We start from the raw sequence: 16,018 nt of genomic DNA, 5'->3' as shown, positions 1-16,018 counted from the left end.
TATTCTGCCGCTGCGCTTCAGAAGACCTCACAATGAGGAGTAGGGGGTGGGGGAGGGGTGGACGCTTCCCCGCTTTGAGGGGTAAGGGGTGGGCGTGGGGTGGGGGGCGTCCTTGCTCCAGAAAGCTCCCGTTCTGGATTTATCTATTCTGGATTCTTCCCCCTCCCAGTGCCAAATTTGGAGAAGGAGGAGGATAGAGGGTTCCGAGGAGGGCCCTTTGATCCAACTCTTTGATCCAGAATCCAGTAAGACACAGGAATCCTTCTTCTGGTGCCTTGCCTTGAAGTTCTTTAGTGTGGCATGTGAGAGCTAGTCAGAGGCCTGCTTAGAATATTAAAATATTAATCCTTAGAGTATTAATCAGAAAGTAGTTGACTTTAGGATAGCTTTCTGGTTTCCAGGAGGAAACAAGCCAGCCCAAAGTGGGGGGCCCAGGAGAGGCACAGACACCCCTGTACTAGCGATTCATTGTTTTAATAGATTATATATTCCATTTATAGTTATTATAAAATATTGGTTATATTCCCTGTGCTGCACAACATATCCTTGCAGTTTATATACGTAATACTTTGTACCTCTTAATCCTCTGCCCCAATCTTTTTCCTTCCCACTTCCCTCTCCTCACTGGTAACCACTAATTCTCTATAGCTGTGAGTCTGTTTCTTTTTTGTTATATTCACTAGTTTGTTGTGCTGTTTCAATTTCATGTATAAGTGATGTCATACTGTATTTGTCTTTTTCTCTCTGACTTATTTCACTAAGCATAATACCCTTTAGGTCTATCCATGTCGTTGTAAGTGGAAAAATGTCATTCCTTTTTATGACTGAGTAGTATTCCATGGCATGTAAATATCACATCTTCTTTATCCATTTGTTCATCGATGGATCCTTAGGTTGCTTCCATATCCCAGACTGATTAAATTAAAATGTCTGTGGATGGACACCACATATTAGTGATTTTTTTTAAAGCTCTCAGATCTTAATGTGCAGCAAGTGGAGACACTGTTTTGGGTCTTCAAAAATTTTAAATTCTTTTTTTTTTCCCCCTTTTTTTGGCTGCTTTGCATATGGGCTGGGCCAGGGATCAGATCTGAGCTGCAGCTGTGACCTATGCCTAAGTAGAATTGTGGTGACCAGGGGATATGGGGAGGTGTTAATCAAAGGGTATAAACTTCTAGTTATAAGGTAAAGAAAATATTCAGACCTAATGTATAGCACGGTGTGGTGATTACAGTTAACAATATTATATACTTGAAAGTTTCTAAGAGAGTAGATCTTAAATATTCTCGCCACAAAAGAAACAGTAGTTATATGAGGTAGCCGAGGTGTTAGCGGAGGTCTATGGCGGTAATCATTTTGCAATATGTAAATATATCCAATCAACATATACATTTAAAACTTACAGAGTGTCATTTGTCAATTATATCTCAATAAAGCCGGGGAAGAAAGGAAAAAAGATACGATTAAGACAATATTTGTATTTGTTCTTCTATGTCTATTTCACGAATTTTCAAGTAATCCCTGGTTGCGTCTATTTATTTATTTATTTATTTTTAGTTGCTTTTCTTTATTTTTTTATTTTTATTTTTTAAATTTTCTTTTCTTTTTTTTATTACTCAAATGAATTTATCACGTCTGTAGTTGCAGCATGATCATAACAATCTAATCGTCTGTTTATTGCAGTAGCTGTGCTCTATTAAGTTGCCATGAATACTGTACAAGTGACCACTGAGGTCTTCCTCCTTGGGGCCATACAGGGTCAGATTCCACAGGCCTTGGGACAACATTTTGGTCAATCGATCCAAACATAACTTTGTGTTGTGTTTCTGTTTAAAGGCACCTCATCTCCTATATATGATCAGCTCATTAACGTTGAACTTTTGACTGACAGCTCTATGACGCGAGCCTGAATGAAGCACATCTGACCCACCCGTTTTGCTCTGTAAGTCACGTCACAGCTTCCTTCTGCCTAAGAACACTAGATGGCACATCAGCACGATGCCGGGGTAGTGAGGCACGATTTAAAAACACCATCAGAAAGCACAAAAATGTGGCACCATGTCCTGTTCATAAACAGGACCACTGATAATGATATGAGAGCTGAAACTAGAAGGCAGTTTATCTTGTTGTCCTCATGTCTTGGCTATTGTGAATAGTGCTGTTATGAACATAGGGGTGCATGTATCTTTTTAATTTTATTTTTTATTGTCTTTTTGCTATTTCTTGGGCCACTCCCGCGGCATATGGAGGTTCCCAGGCTAGGGGTCTAATCGGAGCTGTAGCCACCAGCCTATGCCAGAGCCACAGCAATGCGGGATCCACGCTGTGTCTGCGACCTACACCACAGCTCACGGCAACGCCGAATCTTTAACCCACTGAGCAAGGGCAGGGACCCGCAACCTCATGGTTCCTAGTTGGATTCGTTAATCACTGAACCATGACGGGAACTCTAACCTATATTTTAAAACAGACTCCTTCGCTTATTCTTCTCACTTGAAACTCCCAGCCCTTTTCAGGCATCCATGCCAACACTCCCTTCACCATTCCCGTAGTGAATTAGGAATTGAACATAATTGTTTTCTCATGCTCAGCTGGGGCCAATTCCAGAGGTAGGGAACTGTCTCCCACTGCAATTAATTTTTCTCTGTAGTTGAAAGAGGAAGCTAGGAGAGCCTTCCCCTGGAACTTGCATCCCTTGACAGTTAGCTCATTACTGCATGGGTGAAATAGATCCCGGTGGGCTCATCAGAGAGTGAAACATTTCAAGCAGGTGTTATCAGGAGTCGCTGTGAGATGGGGAGAGCTGATGGGCATCTCTTACTGGGTCTGCTCAAAGCATCCTCTTCTCCTTTTCAGGTTCAGCATACAAGGTAAGGGAAGACCCAGTGGGAGGCATGTCTCTCAACTTTGTCTTGTGCAAACAGGATGCAGAGCACTCTGCAAAGCTAAGGGCTGTTGGCCCAGCTTGCAGACCAAATATCTGGATATTTCATGTCTTCTTTCTACTTTAAGTCTACAGCAGTATGTTTTCTGGTGAGTCAGGCTCTCTAGATATGATAGAACGAGTTCCACCCCTGTGGTGTCCTCACACAGACCTGTATGCAGGTGTTACAGGTATCAGCAGGTGAGTTGGGGCAGGTATGTTGGTGAAAAGCTGTGTTTTTTCTTTTTTTGAACCCCAGATTCTGCATTTGTGTAAATCTCCTCTCAAAACTTTTAAACAGAGTTCCTGTTGTGGTGCAGCGGAAACAAATGCGACTAGTATCTATGAGGATGTGGGTTTGATCCCTGGCTTCGCTCAGTGGGTTAAGGATCCGGCATTGCTGTGGCTGTGGTGTAGGCTGGCAGCTGCAGCTCCGATCTACCCCTAGCCCAGGAACTTCTATATGCTGCAGGTGTGACCCTACAAAACAAAAACAAAATTTTCAAACACACAAGTATTCTATCAGTTTAATCTTGAAGAACCCTCTATTGGAGCCCTCTGACCTGCTTCAGGCTAAACTAGCTGACAGCTATCATGCCAGGGTCCTTGTTCACCATCATTCTAGGTACTTCCTTTTGGGTTGAATCCTCTGTTTCCCAGAATCTATATCTTCTCTTTAGGTTTATGCCCTATTTAGTTGGCAAACATGTTCTCTGAGAAAGATGCAATGGAGTCAGATTTTTTTATTTTGAAAATCACCAGGTATAAAAATGTCTTTATTCCTTTTTTTCATACTTAAATGGTTATTTGACTAATTACAGAATTCTAAGTTGGAATTAATTTTCTCTAAGCATTTTGAAGACATTGCTTCATTGTGTTTTAGCATTTAATGTTCGTATTAAATAGTTTGAGGCCATTCTCATTCTTGATTTTTGTAGGAAGTCTGTTTTATCTCTCTGGAAACTTATAAGGTATATTTTTGTTTATTTTGCTGAACAACTTTCAATCTTGAAATTCACTACTTTCATTCTGGGAAATTTTCTTGCATTGTTTCTTTGAAGTTTTTTTTTTTTCCTCCTATATTTTCATGCTTCTGAAATACCTACTGTTTTGATGTTCGGGCATCTAGATTCTCTAATGTATTTACCATGTCTTTACTATTTTTCTTGTTGTCTTTTTGTTCATTTGTGATTTTCCCCAAATTTTGTATTTTAACACATCTATTGATTTTTTTCATTTCTCCAATGATTAAAAGTTATAATCTTTTTGCTTTTTTAAACTGAAGAAAAATCTCTTTGTTTCATGGATATTATTTTTTAGTTGTACCTCAGTTCTATCTCTAATATTGCTAAGAGTTTTTCTTTCTTTTCTTTTTTTCCTTCCTCCCTCCCTCTTTCTTTCTTTCTTTCTTTCTTTCCTTCCTTCCTTCCTTCCTTCCTTCCTTCCTTCCTTCCTTCTTTCTTTCTTTCTTTCTTTCTTTCTTTCTTTCTTTCTTTCTTTCTTTCTTTCTTTCTTTCTTTCTTTCTTTCTTCCTCCCTCCCTCCCTCTTTCTTTCTTTCTTTCTTTCTTTCTTCGGCACATGCAGCATATGGAGTTTCCCAGGCTAGGGATCTAATCGGAGCTATAGCTGCCGGCCTAAACCACAGCCACAGCAACACCAGATCCAAGCCGTGTCTGTGACCTATGCCACAGCTCATGGCAACACTGGATCCTTAACCCAGTGAGTGGGGCTAGGGATCAAACCCATGTCCTCATGGATACTATTTGGTTTCATTACCACGGAGCCACAATGGGAACTCCCAAGAGTTTCTTTTAAATTTCTTCTTCTTGCAGAGTTGGTGTCCTCCAAAGTGCTTTCTCCCCCATTTGACTGCTTTGGTCTCTGTCCTTGTATTAGATGCTGTTTACTTAATTGGGTGAAAAGTTGATTGGAAGCTTTAGCAGATGAATTAACCTTATTTACTTTGTTTTTTAAATTATAGTTACAGTGTTGTGTCAATTTATGCTGTACAGCAGAGTGACCCAGTCATACATATATATACCTTCTTTGTCTCGTACTATCTTCCATCATGTTCATAGCCTTGTTTACTTTGGTTTTCTATTTATAGCTGGGCTGTTTCCATAGGGATTCTCTAGCAGTAGTTTTTTTAAATTTAGGTTTTTGGATGTTTGACTCCCAGAGATGAATCTCTCACATAGAAGCTGGTCCCTCAGGTAAGCCCTTGAAAGGCTGGAATGTTGGAAGGATGCTCCACTTTTTTTCCCTCCTCCAGGAGAAGCCAAGTTTTTGTTTTGTTTTGTTCTGTTTTGTTTTTTCTAGTCACTTGCTCTGTGCTGAGACAGAGAAAATCTCTGATCTGTGTGTGCATTCCAGTCCAAGCCATTGTTCTCAGTGGTTCCCTACCTGGGGTGTTTCTCCGTCAGTGCTTAGACTCAGACAAGACAGAAACCTCAGGCAGCCTCAAGATGTTAGTATGTTGGATGTGTGGTTCAGTCCTCTCCTTCCTTTCTCAGGGAGAAACTGTGAGCTGGGATTTCCTCCTGATTGTGTGATGATATAGTGGGGGAGGGACTAAGGCCAGATGGTGCCGTGTAGTTTCCTACTGGCTTCAATGCAGCTAGTCTCCCACTCATTTGGGGTGTAGGACCCCTCAACTGATCTCTGGATTTTTCACAAAGGGAATTGATCCATGTATTGTTGAATCATTTTGTCTACCTGGGGAAGAAGTCTGGGGATCCCAATTCTGTCACCTTGCTGACATCACCTCTAACCTCCTCTTCATATAAGAACATGAGTCATATTGGATTAGAGTCCATCCTAATGACCTCATTTTAACTTAATTGCCTTTTTAAAGACCCCATGTTTCTTTATTTGTTTTTTTAGTAATGATTTTTTTTTTGTCTTTTGTCTTTTTAGAGCCACACCAGCAACATATGGAGGTTGCCAGGCTAGGGGTCTAATCGGAGCTATAGCTGCCAGTGTACACCACAGCTCATGGGAATGCCAGATCCTCAACCCACTGAGCGAGGCCCGCAACCTCATGGTTTCCAGTTGGATTCGTTTCCATTGCACCACGATGGGAACTCCTATTTTTTTAATAATGATTTTTATTTTTCCATTATAGCTGGTCTACTGTGTTATGTCGATTTTCTACTGTACAGCAAGGTGACCCAGTCACATATACATGTATATATTCTTTTCTCTCACATTATCATGCTCCATAATAAGTGACTAGATATAGTTCCCAGTACTATACAGCAGGACCTCATTGCTAATCCATTTGAAAGGCAATAGTTTGCATCTATTAACCCCAAATTCCCAGTCCATCCCACTCCTTCCCCCTCCCTCTTGGCAACCATAAGTCTGTTCTCCAAGTCCATGAATATGGTGCTGTATATTAGATTCCAGATATAAGTGATATCATATGGCATTTGTCTTTCTCCTTCTGACTTACTTCATTTAGTATGAGAGTCTCTAGTTCCATACATGTTGCTGCAAATGGCATTATTTTGTTCTTTTTTATGGCTGAGTAGTATTCCATTGTGTATATGTACACCACATCTTTTTAATCCAATCATCTGTCAGTGGGCATTTGGGTGGTTTCCATGTCTTGGCTATTGTGAATAGTGTTGCAATGAACATGCGGGTGCATGTAAGACCCTGTCTTTAAATGCAGTCATGCTCTGAGGTGGTGGGGGTTTAGGATTTCAACACATGAATTTCAAGAGTATATAATTCAGCCTAAGTGCTACAGCATGGATGAAACTCTCAGAGTACGTGACACAAAAGGTCACAGAATATGTAATTCTGTTTATATGAAATGTCCAGAATAGGTAAGTCTGTGGATATAGACAACAGATTGATGGTTGCCATAGGCTGGGAGAAGGGTAGTATGGAGTGACTGCTTTATGAGTATGGAGTCTCCATTAGGGTGATGAAAATGTTTGGAACAAGATAGCAGTTTTCGACTGTACATTGTGAGTGGACTAAATTCCACTAAATTATATGCTTTAAAATGGTTAATTTTTTTGTTATGTAAATTTCATAGCAACTAAAAAAGTGTGTTTGTGTGTTTATGTGCAAAGAGAAAAGGCGATGTGGTCATAGAATAACAACTGGTGAAGGGTACACAGATGCTCCTTCAATTTTTCTGTAGGTTTAAAAATTTCCAAGTAAGGGAGTTCCCATTGTGGTGCAGTGGAAACGAATCCGACTAGTGAGGATTCAGTTTCGATCCCTGGCCTTGGTCAGTGGGTTAAGGATGTGGTATTGCTGTGAGCTGTGGTGTAGGTTGCAGACATGGCTCAGATCCTGTTCCTGTGGCTGTGGCTGTGGCTAGCAGCTGTGGCTCCGATTTGATTCCTAGCCTAGAAACTTCCATATGCCATGGGTGCAGCCCTAAAAAGCCAAAAAAAAAAAAAAAAAAAAAAAGAAAGAAAGAAAGAAAAAAAATCCAAGTAAAATTTAGAAACACTGAGGAAACAGTGGTTTTGTTTTATTTTTGTTTTCAGCTATTTCCAGCATTTTAGGCTTCTTTCACTCATCTGGTTTGCTATGATTATCAGCAGTTTGTTCCATTTTATTGCCTAGTAATGTTGTGAATTTCTTTGTTCAGTAAAGATAAACATTTATGGACATTTGGATTATTTCCAGTTTGTAGCTCTTTTGAGTGAAGATGCAATAAGCTTTCATGTACAAGACTTTTTGTAGATTTTTTTTTCTTTTGGGGAAGTGACTAAAATTGGAATTGTTTTATTTTTTTATAAGAATGATGAATTTTTTTTTGTGGCAATACCCATGGAATGCAGAAGTTCCCAGGCCAGGGATCAAATATGCACCACAGCAGTGACAATGCCAGATCCGTAACCCACTGAGCCACCAGGGAACTCCCATGATGACTATCTTTAGTGTTGTGTTTCGATTCCTTTCTCTTTTGTGTGTATCTATTATAGATTGTTGTTTGGTTTGTGGTTACCAGGAGGTTTATATGTAGCAGTCTGTATACATGTGATTATTTTAAGTTGCTAATCTCTTAAATTTGAATGCATTTTAACAACCCTGCATTTTTACTCCAGCCCCCCGCCCCATGTCCCCAATGTTTGCTGTTTTGACATCATATTTTACATCTTTTTGTTTTGTGTATCCCTTAATTACTTATTGTGGATAAAGATGATTTTACTACTTGGTCCTTTGACCTTCCTACTAGCTTTATATGTAGTTGATTTACTACAGTTTCTGCATATGTGCCTTTACCAATGAGATTTTTATTTAAAAATTTTTTTTATTAATTTATAGTTAATTTACAATGTTCTGTCAATTTCTGCTATACAGCAAAGTGACCCATTCATACATATGTATACATTCTTTTTCTCCTGTTACCTTCTATCATGTTTTATCACAAGTGGTTGGATATAATTCCCTGTGCTGTGCAGTAGGACCTGATTGCTTATCCATTCTAAACGTAATGGTTTCATACTTTTCATATTTCTAGTTGTGGCTTTTTCTTTTTTTGTTTAGTGAAATTCCTTTCACATTTTTCATAAAACTGGTTTTGTGGTGTTGAACTCTTAGCTTTTGCTTGTCTGTAAAACTTGATCTCTCTATCAAATCTGAATGAAAGGCTTGTCTTGTAGGTTGGTAGGTTTTTCTTTTTTATCTCTTTAAATATACTGTGCTACCACTTCTAGCCTGCAGAGTTTCTGCTGAAAAATGAACTTACAGCTTTTTGCGATTTCCCTTGTACATTATTTGTTGCTTTTCCCTTGCTGCTTTTAATATTTTCTCTCTTAAAAAATTTTTTTTCATTTAAATTACAGTGGCTGCTGGTGTGGTCTTCTTTGGTTAATACTATTTGGAACTCTGTACTTCCTGGACCTTGATGTCTTGTTTCCTTTTCCAGATTAGGAGAGTTTTTCAGCTATTATGTCTTCAGATACATTCTCTGGCCCTTTCTCTCTTCTTCTGGGAACCCTATAACATGAACGTTAGTACACTTAATGTTGTATGAGAAATCTCTTAAACTGTCTTCATTTAAAGAAATTATTTATTATTAGTTTATTTATTTATTTTTGCCATTTCTAGGGCCGCTCCTGCGGCATGTGGAGGTTCCCAGGCCAGGGGTCTAATGGGAGTTGTAGCTGCTGGCCTACACCAGAGCCACAGCAACTTGGGATCTGAACCCAGCCTGTGACCTACACCACAGCTATAGCAATGCCTGATTCTTAACCCACTGAGCAAGGCCAGGGACTGAATCTGCAACCTCATGGTTCCTAGTCATATTCGTTAACCACTGAGTCACGACGGGAACTCCAAACTGTCTTCATTTTTTTTTTTTTTGTCTTTTGTCTTTTTGTTGTTGTTGTTGTTGCTATTTCTTGGGCCGCTCCCGTGGCATATGGAGGTTCCCAGGCGAGGGGTTGAATCGGAGCTGTAGCCACCGGCCTACGCCAGAGCCACAGCAATGCAGGATCCCAGCCGCGTCTGCAACCTACACCACAGCTCACGGCAACGCCGGATTCTTAACCCACTGAGCAAGGGCAGGGACTGAACCCGCAACCTCATGGTTCCTAGTCGGATTCGTTAACCACTGCGCCACGACGGGAACTCCCCTGTCTTCATTTTTTAACATTCTTTTTTTTCTGTTCTGTTTCAGTGATTTCCACTTCTCTATCTTCCAGTTTACTGATCTGTTCCTTTGTATTATCTAATCTTTTGATTCCTTCTACTCCCTTTTTAATTTAATTATTGTATTCTTCAGCTCTGTTTGGTTCTTTATATTTTCTAACTCTCTGTTAAAAATTTCTAACATCCCTGTTTATTCTTCCAAGTTCTTTGAGCATCATTACAACCATTCCTTGAACTCTTTATCAGATAGAGTGATTATCTCTCTTTCTCTTAGTTCTTCTTCTGGGGTTTTAATCTTGTTATTTCTTTTGGAATATATTGCTCTGCTGCCTCTCTTTCTCTAATTCTCTGTTCTACTTTTATGTGCTAGGTATGTTGGTTACATTTCTTAATTTTAGAAAAGTGGTCTTTTGTAGGATATGTCCTAGGGGGCCCAGGAGTGGATCCCCTCTGGTCATCAGAGCTATGTGCTCTAGGTCTGCCCCAATGTAGTCTGCATGGGCCCTTCTCTTGTAGTGGGCTGACTACTGTGAGTGGGATAGCAGGCGTGACTGTCCCCAGTTTGGTTGGTTGCCAGGCCCTACTTTGTTCAGAGACTGCCAGTAGCTGGTGGGCAAGACTGGGTTACAAGCAGCTGGGTGCTGAGCTTTAGGGTATCCTCTGGCTAGTCCTGGCCCACTAGTAGGTGGAACTGGGTCCTTTGGTTGGTAGGTTGGGGCCAACTGTCCTACATCTAGTGTCACCCTTCTGGTGAGTGGAGCTTGTTTCTGACAGATTGGCTGTGTGGTCTGGGTGTCTTAGAGCTGCTATTGTCCCACTGATGAGTGGCTCTGAATCCTGGTATGGCTGCTTGAGGGGCCCAAAGTGTGTTGGTGTTGGTATTGACTTGCTGCTGTGCAAGAATGGGGCACAGTTAGGTCCTGAGGATGGTGTTTGCCTGCTGGTGGGTAGGGGTGGGGCACAGGTGATCTCAGGTCTAGTGCCAGATCATTGGTGGGAAGGGCCAGAGGTTGAGGGGTCTCTGGCTGCAGTGCCTTTGGGGTCCAAGAGTTTGTATTGGCCTGCTGGTGGATGGGGCTGGGGTCTTGGGCTCCCAGGACTAGTACTGGCTCACTGGTGGGCAGAGCTGGGTCCTGGTCTTTCTGGCTGAAGAGCCCTGAGGTCCCAAGTTTGGTATTGGCCTGAGAGTGGTTGGGCCAGGTGGCTATGGTGCCCTTTGGGTTCCATGGTTAGTGTCAGTGCACTGGCTCTGGAATCAGATTCTGGGCCCTCTGGTAGATGGGGCTGGGTCCTGGGGCAGCTGGGAACTCAGGCAGTCCTAAGGCTATGGTCTTGGTGGTGGTTGGGATTGTGTCCTCGTCTGGCTAGGTGCTTGCCCTGAGGCATCCCAGTACTGGTATAGACAGGCTGGTGGGCAAGGCCAGGTTCCTGCATCAATAAACTAGAGGGAGGATTCTAAAAGGGCAGTTGACAGTACCAGTGTCTTTGTGGTAGAACAAATTCTCCAAAACAGATGTTGCCAGCCTCTATGTCCCCTGGGTGAAAGTCATTTGCCTTCTGTTTCTCTAGGAGAGTCTCCAAGATCAGCAGGTGGGTCTGACCCAGGTACCTTTCAAATTACTCTTTCTGCCCTAGGTTCAGAACATGTGACACTTTGTTTTTGCCTTCTAAAATTTTTTTTGAAATGTAGTAAAATATTATATTAAGTTACAAGTGTAACTTGTATATAGTGATTCACAATTTTAAAAATTATACTCTATTTATAGTTATTATAAAATGTAGTGTTGTATAGTATAGCCTTGCAGCTTATTTTATACCTAACAGTTTGTACCTTTTAACTCCCATCCCTGTATTGACCCTCCCCCTTCCCTCTCCCACTGGTACCCACTAATTTGTTCCTGATATCTGTGAGTCTGCTTTTTTTGGGGGGGGTTATATTTACAAGTTTGTTGTGTTGTTTAGATTCCACATATAAATGATATCATACAGTATTTGTCTTTGTCTGACTTATTTCACTTAGCATAATGCCCTCCAAGTCCATACATGTTGCTGCAAATGGAAAAATTTCATTCATTTTTAAAATTTTTAAATTAAAAAAATTTTTAAGTTTAATTTTTGTCTTTTTAGGTCTGCACCCACGGCATGTGGAAGTTCCCAGGCTAGGGGTCGAATCAAAGCTGTAGCTGTGAGCCTACACCACAGCCAGAGCTACACCAGATCTGAGCGGCTTCTGCTACCTACACCACAGCTCACGACAACACTGAATCCTTTAATCCACTGAGAAAGGCCAGGGATCAAACCCATGTCCTCACAGACCTCAGTCAGGTTTGTTACCACTGAGCCATGACAGGACTCCCCATTCATTTTTTTTAAATGACTGAGTAGCATTCCATTGTATATATGTACCATATCTTCTTTAGCCACTCATCTGTTGATGGACACTTAGGTTGCTTCCATACGTTGGCAATTGTAAATAATACTGCTATGAATATTGTGATGCATCACCAATGTGTTCACCTTTTAAGAGTGGAGTTTCTATTTCCCACAGCCCTCTGGCTGTCTTAAAAGTAAGCCCACTGAAAAAAAAATTAAATAAATAAAAATAAAAATAAAAAAAGTAAGCCCATTGGCCTTTAAAGCCAAACCTACTTGGGGCTCCTCTTCCCTATGATGGACCCCTCAACTGGGGAACCCAATGTGGCTCTCAAACCATCACTCCTTGGGGGAGAATTTCTGCAATTGTAATTATTCTAATTGAGGGTCACCCGTCTGAGGGTATGGGTTTTGACGCTGTTGCATCTTTGCTCCTCCTACTCATCTTGTTGTGGTTCCTTCTTTATATCTTTAGCTGTAGAGATCTTTTTTGGGTCTTTCTCATCAAGAGTTGCCCTATAAGTAGTTGCAATTTTGGTAGGCCTATGGGAAAAGGTGAGCTCAGGGTTTTCTTGCTCCACCATCTTGGCTGGTCCCCTATCCATCCATCTTTGATATAATTAACATGGTAGGTATTGAGAATCCAAGACACACCACCCACTTCTCTATGTCTTATTTTCTCTTTCCAAACTCCTGCCTGCACCAGCCCTTCCTTTTCAATAAATGTTGATGTGTTCATGTGTCTTGGGTACCAGTTATACAGAAATCAAAAACAGCAGGCACCTTCTGTCCGGTAACTCATTGTCTATGGCAGTGTTATTCAAGTGTGGTCGATAAACTGTTATTAGCCCTTGAGGAGAAAAGGACTTTGGAACACATTATAAATCAACAACATTACTAAGCTTTAGTTCAACTGACATTTCTCCCATAGCAAGACTTTCTCAATGGAGGAAGCCATGTATTGAATAACTTTCTGGTATAAGCTCTTTTTCTCCATGCAGACTGTAGCAACTGCTTTGAGTCTGGTCTAGAATTTGTTTGGAAAGATGGTTTCATGATGAATGTCAAATCCAGTGTATAAGATCTGGTCGTACAGTGTGCTGAGTTGAAAAGTTTTATCCAGACTTTGGTAGAAAGTGGTGAGATCAATTACTAATGTCTGCCATGGAGTAGAGTAGGATAGAACAAGAAAATTGCTGATAGGTGCTCTACTACCTATCAAACCATTAACATATGTCATTTATTTCTCCTTCTACTCTGGTTCCATCTTGTTGCCACCTGTCTGATTCCAGTTCTTTAAAAAAATTTATGTATTTATATTGAGGTGTAATTGACATATATCATTATTTTTTATATTAGTTTTAAGTATTCAGTAAATGATTCTATATTTGCATATGTTGCAAAATTCTCACCACAGTAAACCTAGTTCACAGCTGTCACCATACATAGTTATACATTTTTTTATTGTGATGAGAACTTTTAAGACCTGTTTCCCTTAGCAACTTTTAAATATACAACACAATATTATAAATCATAGTCACCATGCTAGACATTATATCCTCCTGGTTTATTTATTTTATTACTGGACGATTGTATCTTTTGACCTCTTTCAACTTTGTTTTGAGCAGCGCTCTTAAGAACTCACTCTGCCTTGGCCTTTTCCTGTGACTTCTTGCAGCGGGCATCCCTGTTCAAGGCAGCCTGGCTCTCTAATCTCTGCTTTAACCTGTAGTTCTGGCCACAGACACACAATGAGCTACCTCATGGCACCAGAACCATCTATTTCTAGACCACTGTATCTCCTGAGTCTTGGAGGTCCCTTAAGAATGGAATTTAGAAGAAACATCTTGATCCAGGCAATATACTCCAGCTGTTCCACTACCACTTGGCCTCATTATTTAATATGGAGGAAATGTCCTGGACATCAGAATTTTTTTTGAGCATGGTCCATTTGCAGTAATGGATTCCTACAGCTTCTCCTCATAATTAGATTACCCCCCTCACCCCCCCAAAAAAAAGCTTGGATAGCTGTCACATGCAATTATCTACATCAGTCTGCCCACACTTCCTGTTGTTTTTCCATAATCCTCCAAGGACAATAACACTATTAAGGGCTCTTGGCTTCCACAGCAAACAATTTTCTCTCTAGCAGAAATGGAGACCCATAGGGGTTTATGATGCAACAGCCCTTGCTGGAGCCTCAACTCCCAGATAATGACATTTATCTCTGCATAGACAGATGAAGACCTAGTTAAGCTCAAGATGCTGGAATCCAGGGAGATTTTATCAGGGACTATCCTAGAATGAGGGGTATTGACATGCTAATGATGTTAAGAAAGGTCTCTTGCTTTGGGAACAGACCCTTGTAATTGGGGGTGAGAACTTGGAACCTAGCTTGTGGGGGTCTTGGGGGTCCAGGAATGATTTAGAAATTATATATTAGTGGCAGGATGGATCCAAAGAACTGCTAATGTTTTCCACAGACATGCTGGGTTGAGTCTATACAGGTATTTGGATGGAAAGATAGACTCTTATCTATTTCTTTGATGTTTGCCAACTGGCAGGTAGGTGTCTTACTGTTATGCTTATTCTTTTTCCTGTCTGTCTTCATTGCTATGAAGATGAACCCAAGAAGATAAGGCTGGAAATCATCTATGTTAACATTCAACCCATGTTGACAGTCAACCCATACTGACCTTCCAAAGAAGCTGTTGGAAGCTTCCAGGCAAGGACACCCCAAATTTGTCATGGGGTTTGTACCAGGACAATCTGTCTGGCATGGTTTAGGGGTATCTTCAGTTCATTTCTGAGGACTGGCCATCCACAAGAGTCCTTCCTAAGAAATTCTAAGTTCTGAACTCTTGGGCAGGAGAGTTGAGCATTAATTCTAAGAAAGAGGCAGCAACCAGAGTTGAGAGGGCTCAGGATTAGGAATCCATTTGATTAGATTCCCAATCTGCTGCTTCTTGCTTTCTTAGTAGCTATATGACTTTAGGTAAGTCGCTTACCCTCTCTCAACCCATTTGTCAATAGCATTCATTCCAACAAAAATACTGTTTCTCTTGCAGAGTGTATTGATTTAACAACTCTTTATTGAGCAGGCTCTGCTGTGGATTCTTGAGAAGGGGTACTTGGATGTGAGGATTAAATAAACAATGTAAATGACAGTGTTGTAAAAACTGTCATTTGATTATTAAGGTGACCAAGGATCCAGATTATGTCTAGTCTTAGTGGAGAGATATGAGAGGTGTCTGGCAACAAGAAGGTAGATAATGCCAGCACCTGTCCCCTGGTCACTTAGCACCAGCAGAGGGCCCCCCGCCCCTCATCCAAATTTTGGCATCACTTATGACAGTGGAGAAAGGAAGAGATAAAACATAACTTGGAAACTTTCCATAGGGGATCTTTTTCTACTAGTGAATCATGGCTAGTTCTGTCCAGCTCTGTGTGTCTGATGGGTAGGTCAAGGATTGGGGAATTTGGATGGATGGAATTTTTTTTTCTGAAAGAGGGCTTGGGTGGGGAGGGAAAGTTTCTCAGAAGCTTAGGACACAAGGGGATCACAACTGGAAGATCTGCAGGCTAGAGATTCCAAAAGCCCAGGGAATTTGCCTCTTTAAAAAGATGCAGTTTGTACAACTATAAATGTAATAAAATTCACTGAGTAATAAAAATAAATAAATAAATAAATAAATAAATAAATAAATAAATAAAAAAAAAGATGCATTAATAACTATGAGACCACCTGGGAAACTTGGAAGGGAAGGTGAGTTTGGGGATGAACAGAACTGAGTTTGTGAGTATATATAACATATCCAAAATGTATATGACAGTTCTTGGGAGGAGTGTGTAGAATGTAAAGGGAGAAACAGGGACTTTGGAGTCAGAACCCTATTTTGTTGAAATCTTGGTTCTGTTACTTCCTTGATGGACAAGGAACACCTGCTTCTCATCTAAAGAAATACATAAAACTGATACATATAGGCATTGCTTCTTTTTTGTTATTGTGATAAAATGCACACGAAAATTATTATTAAACCAGTTTTAAGTGGCATTAAGCATAATCACTTTGATGTGCAACCATCTCCACCATTCCT

The sequence above is a fragment of the Sus scrofa genome, chromosome 2, assembly GCF_054392235.1.
Source record: "Sus scrofa isolate SSC_HxYL_T2T_F1_AM1 chromosome 2, Sscrofa_HxYL_maternal_Yorkshire_Landrace_v2.0, whole genome shotgun sequence".
NCBI lineage: Eukaryota > Metazoa > Chordata > Mammalia > Artiodactyla > Suidae > Sus > Sus scrofa.
This window is presented reverse-complemented; position numbering follows the sequence as displayed.